This window comes from Salvelinus sp. IW2-2015, unplaced genomic scaffold (genome assembly GCF_002910315.2).
Source record: "Salvelinus sp. IW2-2015 unplaced genomic scaffold, ASM291031v2 Un_scaffold1242, whole genome shotgun sequence".
Taxonomy (NCBI): Eukaryota; Metazoa; Chordata; class Actinopteri; order Salmoniformes; family Salmonidae; genus Salvelinus; species Salvelinus sp. IW2-2015.
Genome location: NW_019942794.1, coordinates 190455 through 205659, shown reverse-complemented (window position 1 = coordinate 205659; position 15205 = coordinate 190455). Strand labels below are relative to the sequence as shown.

General features: G+C 44.2%; 1 pseudogene; it reads left to right on the top strand.

Moving 5' to 3' along the window:
• The window catches only part of LOC112070161 (neurexin-3a-like), a 124112-nt pseudogene that overhangs the window by 30189 nt on the left and 78718 nt on the right, over nt 1-15205 (top strand).

The window sequence follows — 15205 nt, the reverse complement described above, 5'->3', positions numbered from 1 at the left end:
GATAAAAGTCGCTGCCGCATGTGGAATAAAAGTCGTTGGCACTCCCTGGTAAGTGCGAATTCTAAAAAGTCGTGCACCATGTAGGGAATAAAAGTCGTGGCACCTCATGTAGGGAATAAAAGTCGTTCGGCAATGTAGCGATGAAAGTCGTCGCACCTGTGGGATAATTCACAGTTCCGTATCGCCTCATGTTAGGGAATCTAAAAGTCCTTCCCGTCGGCATTGTATATAGTGATAGGTAGGACATATGATGACAGTCAGGTAGAAGTAGAACCAATGTAGGGGAATTATAAGTTACCGTGGGCACGTAAAATGTAGGCCGATTGAACAGTATTGTCGCACTAGTAGGGAGAAGTGAAAGTTCGTGCAACTATTGCCGTTCGGGAGCAGGGTAAGGGACAGTCGTGGCACTATGTAGGGCATAAGTCGTGCTCACTATGTACAGGGAATAAATAGTCGTTGCACGCTGTATGTGTAGGATATGAATAGTGGTAACACACTGAGTGTAGGGACGGGGATTACACAGTCGTGTCACTGATGTTACTTAGAGGTTACGCGGATAAAGTCGTGCACTATGTAAGGGGATACAAAGTCGTGCACTATGTCGGGAATAAATTAGTTCGTGCATATGTAGGGATCAAAGTCCCGTGCACTATGTAGGGATAAACAAGTCGTGGCATCTAATGTAAGAGGCGACATTAAAAGTCGTGCACTATGTCACCGCGAGAATGAAAGCCTCGTGCCACTACATTGCGCGCTATGGAGAGAGCTCGTTAATGAAGAGTCGTCCTTGACTAGTAAGGATGAAGTCTCATTAGGAGTAGGATACGTCGCTCAGATATGTAGGAGTGGAAGTCGGTTAGCGACTTGTAGGAATTGAAAGATGTGTTTATGATGATAGAGTATGAAAAGTTCTGGCTACTTGCTCAGAAGAGAAGATAGAGTTGTCGCTATGTAGGAAGAATAAGTTCTGTAACTATTGTATGGGAATTAGTGAAAGATGTGATTGGAAGCTTGTCATTGACGCCAGGAGAGGGCAGAACTGGGTCACACATAACCGGAGAGTATCGGTTTAACATATCAAAACCAACGAGCATCCAGGAAATATCCAAAATATGGGTAGCAAAACTGTCGAGCACAGTCATAAATGTGCACAAGCACTTACAACAAATTATTTCAGCACAAACAAGACATGGGGGGAATCAAGACAGGGTTAAATACACAACAACGTAATGAGGCGAACAAATGTAAACGCAGGCTGCTGATCGCGCGAAAACACAAGACATAACAACACACAATGCGGAAAATCGAAGCGCTGAGATCGGCGATGGCTAGAAGACCGGTGAACGTGCGACGGCGCCAGAATGCCGCCAAAAAAGGAGAGGAAGCCGACTTTCGGCGAGCACAGTCACGTGAACAACGTACTAGTCCACTTTAGCGAGCACTCAAACAAGACTTGACTGGCACATAAACATGTACGAGCAATAAACGTACTCACGCTTTATGAATGCAGTTCTCGTCTCATAGCCCAGTACTCACACACTAGCACCATGACACTACGTCACACTCAGACAACGTAATCGCATAGATCAATCACCCACTCACGCACACACACCACGCATACGTCGTACCAGCATGCAGAGGCTGCTAAGGGGCTCACAAGTAATGTCGGAAACGGGCACGCAAATCGCAATAAGAAACACACATGGACAAACACTCGATCACATCTCACTCGACTACACACTCTCACACACATCTTACATTCGCGCAATGCAAGCCCTAGCACTCAGACAACACACGTAATAACCACACATATAACAAGTTCCGCGCCTCCTGTGCTTTTAGGCAGGTGTTGAATATCAATACAGTATGTCAGCATGTGGATCTCACTATCCACCACACACTCGCGTAGGATACAGAGAACAAAGCACTTCAGCTTCAAATAGGAAACAACAAGCGCGATACTTGGCACTCTCACTCACTCGCGCTCTCTCTCTCTCAACGCCTTATCCATAGATCAAACATATTATCGAAAACCATATGATATTCGCACATACTGACACTCATACGACAACAACACATAAACTATGTCTCAAAACAATATTTAACCTATCTGTGTGGACCAATGACGGTTCTCTGACTACCCTCTCTTCAAGTTGTCGGTGTAGTTCTCTCTCTCTTTCCACACACACACGACACACACACATCATCTGCTTGTCTCTCTCTCTCTACTCTCCCTCTCATTCTCTCCCTCTTCTCTCCTACATCACATCCACTCGCCACAGGACTCACATCACATCTCTTCTCATCTCTCTTCTCTCATGGCAGGACAAACACAAACCCACACACACACACACACACACCACACACACACACTACTCACATCCACACACATCTCTCCTCAACCACACACATCTCACACACACATCATCCACACTCATCACACACTACTCATCACTACCTACTCTCTCCCATCCATCAGGGATCAACCACAAACCCCCCCACTCAACACACACACCACACACACACATACCCTTCCACACGACAAAACCCACACCCAACAAACCCACACACACAAACCCACACTACACAACACACACACACTCACACACCACACAACCCACACACACACACCACACCCACAAACCCACACCACAACACACACGACACACACACCCACACACAAACAAATCTCTCACACACACCACACAGGACAAACACTAAACCTTACACCACAAACATCTCTGCTCTCTCTCTGCTCTCTCTCTCATCCATCCAACTCTCTCTCCCCTCTCCTATGTAGACCCTACACTTACCTGACACCCCACCCCCTCCTCCCCACATCCCGCCCCTTTCTCCCCCTCTTCAGTTCTTAGTCACGAAACAAATCACTTCCTAGATATCCCACTTACTTCCGTTCCCCATACCATCTCAGGTTCATCGACAATTGTTCAGCTAATGTACTAGGGTCCGTACCTAGCCATATGTTCGTCCCCCGCGGCCATCCACACAATCATCTCGTCTCTCCTCTCTTCTCTCTCTCTCCGGTCACATCACCTCCCATTACTCACATGTCCTAATTCGGTTCTCTCGATAAGTCTTGGCTACTTATCAAAGGTAACTCTACGTCTCCTAAACGAATCATCAACAGTCTACTCCCACCTGCCTGCTCCTTGTGTGTCTCCTTCTCTCGGTCTTACTTGATCAACAGCCTCTTCCATGTTATTAGAAACACAATACCATATTCATGCTTTCTATATACTGAATCCACATAAAACATATACATTCAATTATTCACATAAACGGGTATGTTACACACCTTCAAATTAGGTGATTCAAGTCCGCTTCAGTCACACCCGTTCTTGACCTGTACCTCTTTAAATCTACACACAGCCAATCACATCTCTCTTCCATTCATGAGATAACGAATGCTTAACAAACCGTATACTGAGTAGAAGTTTGAGCAATTCGCGCCGTCCTCTGCATGCGCTCATGGATGGACATTACCCAGAGTACAGGTTCAGCTTTGTTGACAGCATTTGACAGCTCTACAACCTTTAGAGTGTCCACCGTCACTGTACACGGATCAGGTTGCGTCATTCAGGATGGAATAGTGATCGGCATCTAGAAGAAGCTGCAGGGAGCACAAAGTGTAGTCCTCACAAGATCACAAGAAAGACGCAGAAGCAGAGTAGTATATATCCTAACTATACAAATATTCATATGTTCCTCGGAGACTCCTAAGTCACAGCAAGGGCCAAAGACTAGTCATTCAAGAACAGGCATCTGCAGGAGCAAACGAGGAAGAAGAGTTAGTTATCGCTCGCAGCCACGATAGCAAGTAAGAGGAATCAGCTCAGAGCAGTGTACCGAGATGGACCGACAGGCCACACCACAGCCTTAGGATCCCATGCGCACTTTCAAGCACAAGGGAGAACGTGAAGTAAGTTAATTAAGAACATGCACTCACGACCAGAGAGAGACAGGTGAAATAAAGTAGGGCATTCTTATCGATATAACGACAGTAGATAGACAACCTACTTACGAACAAGTCAGTTGCAAGTAGACGAATCGATTAAAGCTGACACTTACTTAGATGAGGACAGGACATCAGAAGAGAGGAACAGACGACGAACTGATTCGTGGAATGCAATAGGTCCTACGATACAAGTTAGGGAGGGAGAGAATAGACAGGTATCTGAGGACGGAGTCAGTAGTCAGCGAATGAGATGGTTCCATTAGGTTACGCGTGATAGAAAAATTATATAGACATAGACAACCAGACACGAATAGCCAGTAGAGATTGACTGAGACACAGAGTATGATACTGTCCTATGACCTAAACTCTATAGGCCAACGTTATGGAAGGACTGTTATTGTATGAGTTATCATACATCATCACAAGTAGGCCTTACTCGTGGACAGCAGAAAGCGAGAGGTGCCAGTAGAACAATGAAACTTGTAGTCGGATCGAGAGAGACATCGATGGGAAGAGAGGAAGACGTCTTCTCAGTAGAATGCCGAGCGTAGACAAGTGTAACATAACCTGGCATGTAGAGAGAAATGTCAGCTATTGATCGCAAGTAGAGTGCTTAGACACCAGAGATTGGAGCACCACCTGAAGTGCCACTTCCAGCATCATGTGTCTACTCACCCAGACTATAATACTCTTGTATGTTGAAATGAAACACCAGTTGTGCTGTCACGTCGTATTGTGTCAACTATTATAGTGAAGAGCGCCCAGATAGAGGCCTGTAAACTAGGTTTGATTTATGTGTAAGAACTGCAAATAGGCAGGAACCCATCTGTACCCATGTATACTTCACATAATTACCAGTTTACCGGCATACCTGTGGAACTGAACCCATTTCTCTAATTTTCTGACTGATCTGGTTAGCATATGAATGATAGACTTGTCAGGGACTTCTCTGTCGATTCACTCGATGCGCAGTAACGGCTGTAACAAACTTCATAATGCAAGGTGCTGAACGCGCGTGGGAACATACATTAGTCTGTATGAGGATCTGAATTGCTAGTGATAGTGAACTTCGATATGTGCTAGTGGGTGTAGTCATATTTTCCATGTCATTTCAACAAGCATGAGACCCAAGCATTATTCGGCTACACTGCTTAAACTAATTCAGCTTAAAACACAAGTGTCATGAGTGTGACACAATCACGATTTGAGGTTTAGTTAAAATTTTGAATTTGACCATCCACAGATTGTTCTGGAGTTGTTTTTGTGTTAGACTGAATACAGGTTATCTGTAATACAAATTGACGACATAAAAGTGGTGGAAATAGGACATTCATTATTATAATTAGAAAGAAGATATAATATACGGGAAAATAGGTTAAGTATGTAGTGCTCTACTGAGGAAGAATATAAGACGTAAGTTGATATGCAAACAGAGGAAAGATAGATGAGCCATTTGTAATTTATAAAGATATGCAAAATGAGATAGAGTATAGAAGATCGGAAGAATGATGAGTAGGACAGGACTAGTTTGTGACTTCAAAGACTGTTTCCATACCCGAACTGTAGTAACAACATAGGGACAAACTCGAAAACTAAGTCAAGAATACGGACATTGGGAGAGCACAATATTACACACAGCTTGAATTTGTGACTGCACACAATTTACTTTCATAATGAGATCACTTATTGGTTTTTCTTCCCAAAGTTTGCAAAGGAGAAACTGTTGAGATGAAAACTACGTGAATCTACACTAGAGATGTTACCATCACTCGAACGGGTAATAGAATATTGTCTGGTGTTGCATGAAGCCTAGTCAGAGACAGCTACGCAGTAGTGAATATACCTCAGAGTGGCTAAGTAGCATTTACCGTGGAAGTATAGAAACACACGTTGAATCAAAATAACTACTCTTAACTTATTAGATAACTATAGACACTGTTCAAGTCTTCTTATTCCGTGGTGACTTTATAGTGCAAGCAACTTCAAAGACACAAATCTACTCTTCGTTGTCACACGGATTGGGGTTAAGGGAAAAACGACTACAGAGAGATTTTAAAGAGAATACTACATTAGCATAGTAATCGCGGAAGCAATATCCAAGTCTCGCGCGGTCTGAGTCAGGAATATTCTACTCATGTATTGCAACATAGATGTACTTGAACTAACTGGACACTACTCGTTGTTGAGGTGGAGGATATTGGAAGCTATGGGAGAGTGTGGGGGGGGAGGTTCTGTGTTCGTGCGTGGATTTATTCGCACATATCATTTTAATAGGGGGGATATGAACGTGTCTAGGTGAGTGAAGTGGTGGGGCTCATCTCATTAATCTCTTGCTTACTTCATTTTCGGTAGGATATATGTTGGATTAGATCCAATATCGGTATGTGGGTTGTAATTCTCTTGATTCATATTGCTCAGGATTGAAGAGTCAGGTGATCCAGGTATGAAAGTAATTGAAATACAATATGCAAATACGAGTAGGTTGGGTGATTATAGTTAGCTTTAATGTTCACCAGCGATAATATTGTTATCTTCAACACCAGCTGGGCAGGGTCAATAGTAAAAGTTTGTACTATGGATCTCGCTAATCGGTAACTAGGGCTCAATGTTAGATCTAACACTCTCGTGTTATGTATCGCACGATGGGGATATGAAATAGTCCTCTTCTTGTTACTTTTTGAGGTAGAGAACATGGGGTGTTCTCATACTTCGCACGCATGGACATCTATGTCTCACCAACTGTATCAGATTCAGTCAGATGAAGAGTAAAAACTAAAGACAGAGGTGACTAGACAATTCGATCACCTGTCATAGTCTTACTTCACTTCTGTTCCCCATCCCCCTTAGGAAAGATCATCCTTCTGTCTGTCACTGTTCAGGCCTGAAACACATACAACACGGTCACACATGTTCTATTCCTTCCTCGTCCTCCTTCTTAAAGTACTTCTCCACTCCCTTCCCCTCATTTCCCTTCCTCTTCTCCTTCTTTAAAGTAGCTTCTCACCCCTTTTCCCTCCTCTTCCCTCTTCCTTTCTAAAGGTACTTCTTCCACTCCTTCCCTCTCATTCCCTTCTCTCTCCTTTCTTAAGTAGTTCTCACCCCTTTCCCTCTCTCTCTCTTCTTTCTTAAAGGTACTTCTCCCTCCTTCCCCCTCATTCCTTCCTCCTCCTTTCTTAAATTACTTCTCAACCCCTTTCCCTCTCTCCTCTTCTTTCTTACAAGGTACTTCTCCACTCTTCCCTCATTCCCTCTCTCTCTTCTCTTCCTCTCGTATCAGTCAATTCCCACCTCTTTTCCACCATTCTTCTCTATACCTTCCCCCTTCCTGGCACCTCTTTTTCCCTCTTTCACTTTCTTGTTCTCTCTCTCTCTCTCTTTCTCTCTCGTCTTCTCTCTCTCTCTCTCTCTCTCTCTCTCTCTCTCTCTCTCTCTCTCTCTCTCTCTCTCTCTCTCTCTCCTCTCTCTCCTCTCTCTCTCTCTCTCGTCTCTCTCTCTCTTCTCCTCTCTCTCTCTCCTCTCTCTTCTCTCTCCGCTCTCTCTTCTCTCTCTCTCTCTCTCTCTCTCTCTCTCTCTCTCCTTCTCTTCTCATCTTCCTCTCTCTCACTGCTCTCTCTCTCTTTTATGGTTATATCTCACCTCAGTTTTTCGTTTGTTCCTCCTGTCATCTAGTCTCTCTGTCCAGGCTCAGCATGCCTATCTTCTGACAGGCCCCTACTCTCATCTGCCAAAAACACCTAAGATGACCTCCTGGCTTCCCTTCATACTGCTTGGGATTATTTGTCTGGTCTTTTCCCTCTCTTTCAACTCCTGAGGAAGTCTCCCAGTGACACAGTCCTGGAAAAGCAACTCCTGGAGGATATTCTCATAGGGGACGGACATTGTTCATCCTGACCTTCAGATCAAATCAAAAATCAAAACAAACTTTATTTGTCACATACGCCATAACCAGGCGGGTGATGGCCAACTGGGTCAGGATTGCTCTCGATGGTGCAGCTTGTAGAACCTTCTGAGGATCTGGGGACCCATTGCCAAATTCTTTTCAGTCTCTTCATTAGGAGAAATGGTGGGAAAAGGTTTTTGTCCGTGCCCTCTCATGACTGTCCTTGGTATGTTTGGGACCATGATAGTTCGTTGGTGATGTGGACACCAAAGGAACTTGAAACTCTTGACCCGCCCCACTATACAGCCCCATCGATGTTAATCGGGGGCCTGTTTCCTGCCTTTTCCTGTAGTCCACGATCAGCTCCTTAGTCTTGCTCCACATTGAGGGAGAAGGTTGTTGTCCTGGAACCGACACTGCCACACTCTGACCTCCTCCCTATAGTCGTCTCATGCTGGTAATTCATGGTCACAGATCATGTGATGTCCACATTATGTCATGTCCTGTTAGGAAGCTCTAGAAAAAAGGTTCTATCTAGATACTAAAATGGATATTTCAGGCTGGTTCCCCATAGGATAACCCTTTGAAAATCCTTTTGGTTCGCAGGTAGAAACATCTTTTGGTTCATGGTAGGGGACCATTTCCACAGATAGCGTTCTAATGTGGAAGAACCGAAAATTGGGTTCTCATTGTAACAAAAGACGGCTTCTCTATGGACAGCCGAAGAGCCCTTTTGGAAACCCTTTTTTTTTTTTTTTCTAAAGAGTGTGATTGTAGGCGTAGCTTGTTGGGAGTAGTGATCCTCCCTCTCCATCTCTCTCCTTCTTCTCATTCTCTCTCCTCTCTCTCTCCTTCTCTTCTTTCTCCTCCCGAGACTAGTACTTCTTCTGTAGTATTGCCATCTATCTCTCCTCTTCTCTTTGTGCCTTCTTCTCATCTCTTCATTCCCTATCTCCACTTCCCTCTTTCGTTGTTCTGAGCCGAGTGGAAGAATGAGGTCCCTATTCAAGGGGTCAGGGTGCCTGTAGCAACCATCTTTCCCTCGTTATTCAAGGAGCACACTCTAATACACCCGCACAATCAATTTCTTTCTGTATATGTAATCACTCTCACTACGATCAGATTACGTTACTCTGCCTCTCTGTTATGAATTGTCGCGACGTCTTCTTCATCTCTTGCTCTCCCCTCCATCCTGCTCTGTTGATCATTAACCGCCACATTTTGCGTGGTAATTCTTCTTCTTCATGTAATACCCCTTGCCCTCTCTCTCTTATCCGACTAGCTTGCACGTCAAATATCACCCTATGGTTCCCCTATTATAGTGCATTCATTTTTCCAAGAGCGTATGGACATTTCTGGTTCAACTTAAGTAGTTCTGGCACTATGAAGTGAATAGAACTGCGCATCTCTGGGAATGCATCCCTTGCAATCCCCTCATCTTCGCACTTTTTTGTTACGGTCCAGAGGTTTTATTAATGCTATCGCAACGGTGCTTCCCTGACGTCTCTGGGGCGCAATTTATAATGCCTTTTAGCACAGGCTTCTCTTCCCTCGCGCCATATCTCTCCTCCATTGTCCTTCTCGCTCCTCCATCTCTCATCCCATCTCTCCCTTCGCTTTCCATCTCTCCTTGCTCCACCTTCGCCATCTTGCTCCTCCTCCGATATTTCTCACTTTCTCCTCGCATTCCTCGCTCTCCTCCTCTTCCTCCGTCTCCTCCCTGAGTATGGCATAATTGATTCCGTGCTGGGAGCAGACACCGACTAATATACTTTCAGATCAATGCTCTCTTTCCTCCAAACGCCTCACAGTGCCTCTCCTTCCCCTCCAACCCCCATCCACAGTGCCTCTCCTTACCTCTCCTAACCCCATCCACAAGTGCTGCTCCTTCCCCTCGCAACGGCATTCCCACAGTGTCTCTCTTCCCCTCCAACCCCATCCACTTCCACGAGTGCCTTGCCCATTCCCCTCTTCCTAACACTCCATCCACAGTGCCTCTCCTTCCTCTCTAACGCCATCCACAGTGCCCTCTCCTTCGCCTCATCAACCGCCATCCACACAGTGCCTCTCCTTCCGCCTCCAACCCATCCTACTAGTGTCTCTCTTCCTCACTCGCAACCATCCACAGTGGCCTCTCCTTCCCCTACATAGTGCACGACTTTTATTCCCTACATAGTGCACGACTTTTATTCCCTACATAGTGCACGACTTTTATTCCCTACATAGTGCACGACTTTAATTCCCCACATAGTGCACGACTTTTATTCCCTACAACACAAGTGACAGAAAACAGAGTGGCTGAGTCCAAAGAGGTTTATAGTCTCTCTCTCTCTCTCTCTCTCTCTCTCTCTCTCTCTCTCTCTCTCTCTCTCTCTCTCTCTCTCCTCCAGGTGGTCTATAAGAATAATGACATCCGTCTGGAGCTCTCCCGTCTGGCTCGCATCGTAGACCCCAAGATGAAGCTCCAGGGGGAAGTGGTGTTTAAGTGTGAAAACGTACCCACCCTGGACCCAATCAACTTTGAGAGCCCTGATTCCTACCTCAGCCTGCCCAAGTGGAATACCAAGAGGGTCGGCTCCATCTCCTTCGATTTCAGGACCTCCGAACCCAACGGACTCATCCTCTTCACCCATGGCAAGGTATACAAACAGCACAGCTTACCTGTTGTACTTGTCTTTCTCTCACTCAAACTTGTTTTTCAATTTAGCATGTTGCATCTATTTTGAAGGTTTCACTTGCAATGGTTGTGATATGTGGTTGATTAACCTGCCTTGGTTGTGATATGTGGTTGATTAACCTGCCTTGGTTGAATGCACTGAAGTTTAAGTCTGCTGTGGGTGAGATATTCCCCCTGTTAAAAGCTATTTAGCTGAAACATTGGTCATTGATTTGTGGCCTACAGTTTATTATCTGTCAGCACCTAAAGAGTGTTCTTTATCTCCAGGCCCAGGACCGCCGGGACGCGGCAGGGAAGAAGAACAACAAGGTGGACTTCTTCGCTGTGGAGCTGCTAGATGGAGGGCTGTACCTGCTGTTGGACATGGGCTCGGGAACCATCAAGGTCAAAGCCACACAGAGCAAGGTCAACGACGGAGCCTGGCATCACGTGGATATACAACGGGATGGACGATCAGGTGAGGAGGGAGGAAGAGGAGGGGTGGGAGGAGGAAGAAGTGGTAAGACATTAATCATGAGGATGATGAGGCAAAACCTTTTTCGATTCAATTTGCTGATTCTATTTCTTCCACAGTGTGCTTATCCTGTGTGTCCTCTGACCTGGTAAAGGTTGGACAAACAGGACAGAACACAGAGGTGTAGAGAGGAAAATTATACTATAGTACAGAGGTTAGGATGTTGTTGCCTTGATCTCCACAACAGAATGGATTCACCACATAGCAGCCAGAGAGAGTGAGAGAGAAACAGAGATAACAACCTTCCCTAACAAAGCCATCACCTACAGAGAGATGAACCTGGAGAAGAGTCCCCTAAGCAAGCTGCTCCTGGGGCTCTGTTCACAAACACAAACAGACCCCACAGAGCCCCAGAACAGCAACACAATTAGACCCAACTAAATCATGAGAAAAGAAAAAGATAATTACTTGACACATTGGAAATAATTAACAAAAAAACAGAGCAAACTAGAATGCTATTTGGCCCTAAACAGAGAGTATACAGTGGCAAAATACCTGACCTCTGTGACTGATTCAAAATTAAGGAAAGCTTTGACTATGTACAGACTCAGTGAGCATAGCCTTGCTATTGAGAAAGTCCACCGTAGGGATACCTGGCTCAAGAGAATGGCACAATGTGTGCACACATGTGCACAATGTGCTATGTGCACATTGCCCACAAAATGAGGTGGAAACTGAGCTGCACTTCCTAACAATGTATGACCATATTAGAGACTCATATTTCCCTCAGATTACACAGACCCACAAAGAATTTTAAACAAACGCAATTTTGATAAACTCCCATATCTATTGGGAGAAATATCCCTTTGTGCTATCACAGCAGAACGATTTGTGACCTGTTGCCACAAGAAAAGAGTTACCAGTGAACAAACGCTATTGTAAATACAATCCATATTTATGTTTAATAATTTTTCCATTTTGTACTTTAACTATTTGCACATCATTACAACACTGTATTTAAACATAATATGACATTTTAAATGTCTTTATTCTTTTGGAACATGTGTGAGTGTAAAATGTACTGTTAATTTTTTATTGTTTATTTCACTTTGTTAATCCATTTCACATGCTTTGGCAATGTAAACATACAGTTGAAGTCAGAAGTTTACATACACTTAGGTTGGAGTGATTAAAACTCGTTTTTCAACCATTCCACACATTTCTTGTAAACAAACTATAGTTTTGGCAAGTCGGTTAGGACATCTACTTTGTGCCTGAGACAAGTCATTTTTACAACAATTGTTTACAGACAGATTATTTAACTTATAATTCACTGTATCACAATTCCAGTGGGTCAGAAGTTTACATACACTAGGTTGATGTATGATGTAATGGCTTTAGAAGATTCTGATAGGCTAATTGACATAATTTGAGTCAATTAGAGGTGTACCTGTGGATGTATTTCAAGGCCTACCTTCAAACTTCGTGCCTCTTTGCTTTACATCATGGGAAAATCAAAAGAAATCAGCCAAGACCCCATTAAAAATTGGAGACCTCCACAAGTCTGGTTCATCCTTGGGAGCAATTTCTAAACGCCTGAAGGTACCACGTTCATCTGTACATCAATAGTACACAAGTATAAACACCATGGGACCACGCAGCCGTCATACCGCTCAGGAAGGAGACGCGTTCTGTCACCTAGAGATGAATGTACTTTGGTACGAAAAGTGCAAATCAATCCCAGAACAACAGCAAAGGACCTTGTGAAGATGCTGGAGGAAACAGGTACAAAAGTATCAATATACACAGTACAACGAGTCCTATGTCGACATAACCTGAAAGGCCGCTCAGCAATGAAGAAGCCACTGCTCCAAAACCGCTATAAAAAAGCCAGACTACGGTTTGCAACTGCACATGGGGACAAAGATTGTACTTTTTGGAGAAATGTCCTCTGGTCTGATGAAACNGATGAAACAAAAAAATAACTGTTTGGCCATAATGACCAACGTTATGTTTGGAGGAAAAAAGGGGAATGCTTGCAAGCCGAAGAACACCATCCCAACCGTGAAGCACGGCATCATGTTGTGGGGGTGCTTTGCTGCAGGAAGGACTGGTGCACTTCACAATACAGATGGCATCATGAGGAGGAAAATTATGTGGATATATTGAAACAACATCTCAGGACATCATTCAGGAAGTTAAAGCTTGGTCGCAAATGGGTCTTCCAAATGGACAATGACCCCAAGCATACTTCCAAAGCTGTGGCAAAATGGCTCAAGGACAACAGTCAAGGTATTGGAGTGGCCATCACAAAGCCCTTACCTCAATCCTATAGAACATTTGTGGGCAGAATTGAAAAAGCGTGTACGAGCAAGGAAGCCTTCAAACCTGACGCAGTTACATCAGTTCTGTCAGGAGGAATGTGCCAAAATTCACCCAACTTATTGTGGGAAGCTTGTGGAAGGCTACCCAAAACGTTTCACCCAAGTTAAACCTTTTAAAGGCAATGCTACCAAATACTAATTGAGTGAATGTAAACTTCTGACCCGCTGGGAATGTGATGAAAGAAATAAAAGCTGAAAGAAATAATTCACTCTACTATTGTTCTGACATTTCACATTCTTAAAATAAAGTGGTGATCCTAACTGACCTAAGACAGGGAATTTTTACTAGGATTAAATGTCAGGAATTGTGAAAAACTGAGTTTAAATGTATTTGGCTAAGGTGTACGTAAACTTCCAACTTCAACTGTATGTTTCCTATGCCAATAGATCCCCTTGAATTGAATTTAATTGAGATCGAGAGAACAGAGTGAGGCTGTAACATTAAAAAAGTGGAAAAAGTGAAGTGATCTGAATACTTTGCGAATAAGGAGTTCCTGTTCAATTTAAATCTCTCTGTAGTTAGACATCAGCGCTACCTAGTATTTAACTTGGAGTATATGAAAAACAAACGGAATGGAACAATTGTATTTTCTTTGGAGCCGTAAACCTGATTTAGCCACATTCCTCTGACCATCTGAAATACTCCTTGCCTGAGGCTAAAATCCTACCCTTATGTACCATTCTTCAATATTCTTCTATAATGTATTGCCAGACACAAAACTCAAGACACACAAGAAAACAAACTACTTAAATCGGCTATAAACTGGTTCGAGCCCTGAATACTGATAGGCTGACAGCCGTGGTATATCAGACTGTATACCACGGGTATGACAAAACATGTATTTTTACTGCTCTAATTACATTTGTAACCAGTTTATAACAGCAGTACGGCACCTCGGGGGTTTGTAGTATATGGCCAATATACCACGGCTAAGGGCTGTATCCAGGCACTCCTTGTTGCGTCACGCATAAGAACAGCCCTCAGCCGTGGTATATTGGCCATATTCCCCACCCCTTTAATTAACCCTTTAATTAACCCACTTATTTTCATCTCTCCTTTTTCCAGGCATCATCTCAGTGGACAGTCGGAGGACCCCGTTCACAGCCAGCGGAGAGAACGAGATCTTAGACCTGGAGGGACACCTCTACCTGGGTGGTCTCCCTGACAACCGCGTAGGCCTGGTGTTACCGACCGAACTGTGGACGGCCATGTTGAACTACGGCTACGTGGGCTGCATCTGCAATCAGGGACTCTTCATCGACGGACGCTCCAAAAACATAAGGACCATCTCTGAGTCTCAGAACACCACGGCATCAGGCCCACCTGTAGTAAAGTGACAGGGAAACAGTGTGACAGTAATCATGTAAGAACAACGGAGTCTGTAAGGAAGGGTGGAACCGCTTTATCTGCGACTGCACCGGGACTGGGTTCTGGGCCACCACGTGTGAGAGAGGTGAGTCTACTGGCTATATTTTGAAAAGTAATTGTTTTCATTCACCTTAGATGCTGGGTAAATGTGCAGAGACGAGAGGAGAAGAGTGGAGAGGAGCAGAGATAGGGGAAGGGAGGGGAGAGGAAAAGTGTGACTTTGGACAGCTTGTATTTATGGAGGCTTTGCTGAAATATTTAATAGGATTTTACTTTTTCGCAAAGTGGCTTTTGTGTAGGGTGCTGTCTTCTCCTGGGGGGAATTGAACAGGGGCTTGGCACACACACAAATACATGCACACACACACAACACAACCACACACACACACACACACACACACAACACACACACACACACACACACAACAACACAACACACACACACACACACACACACACATG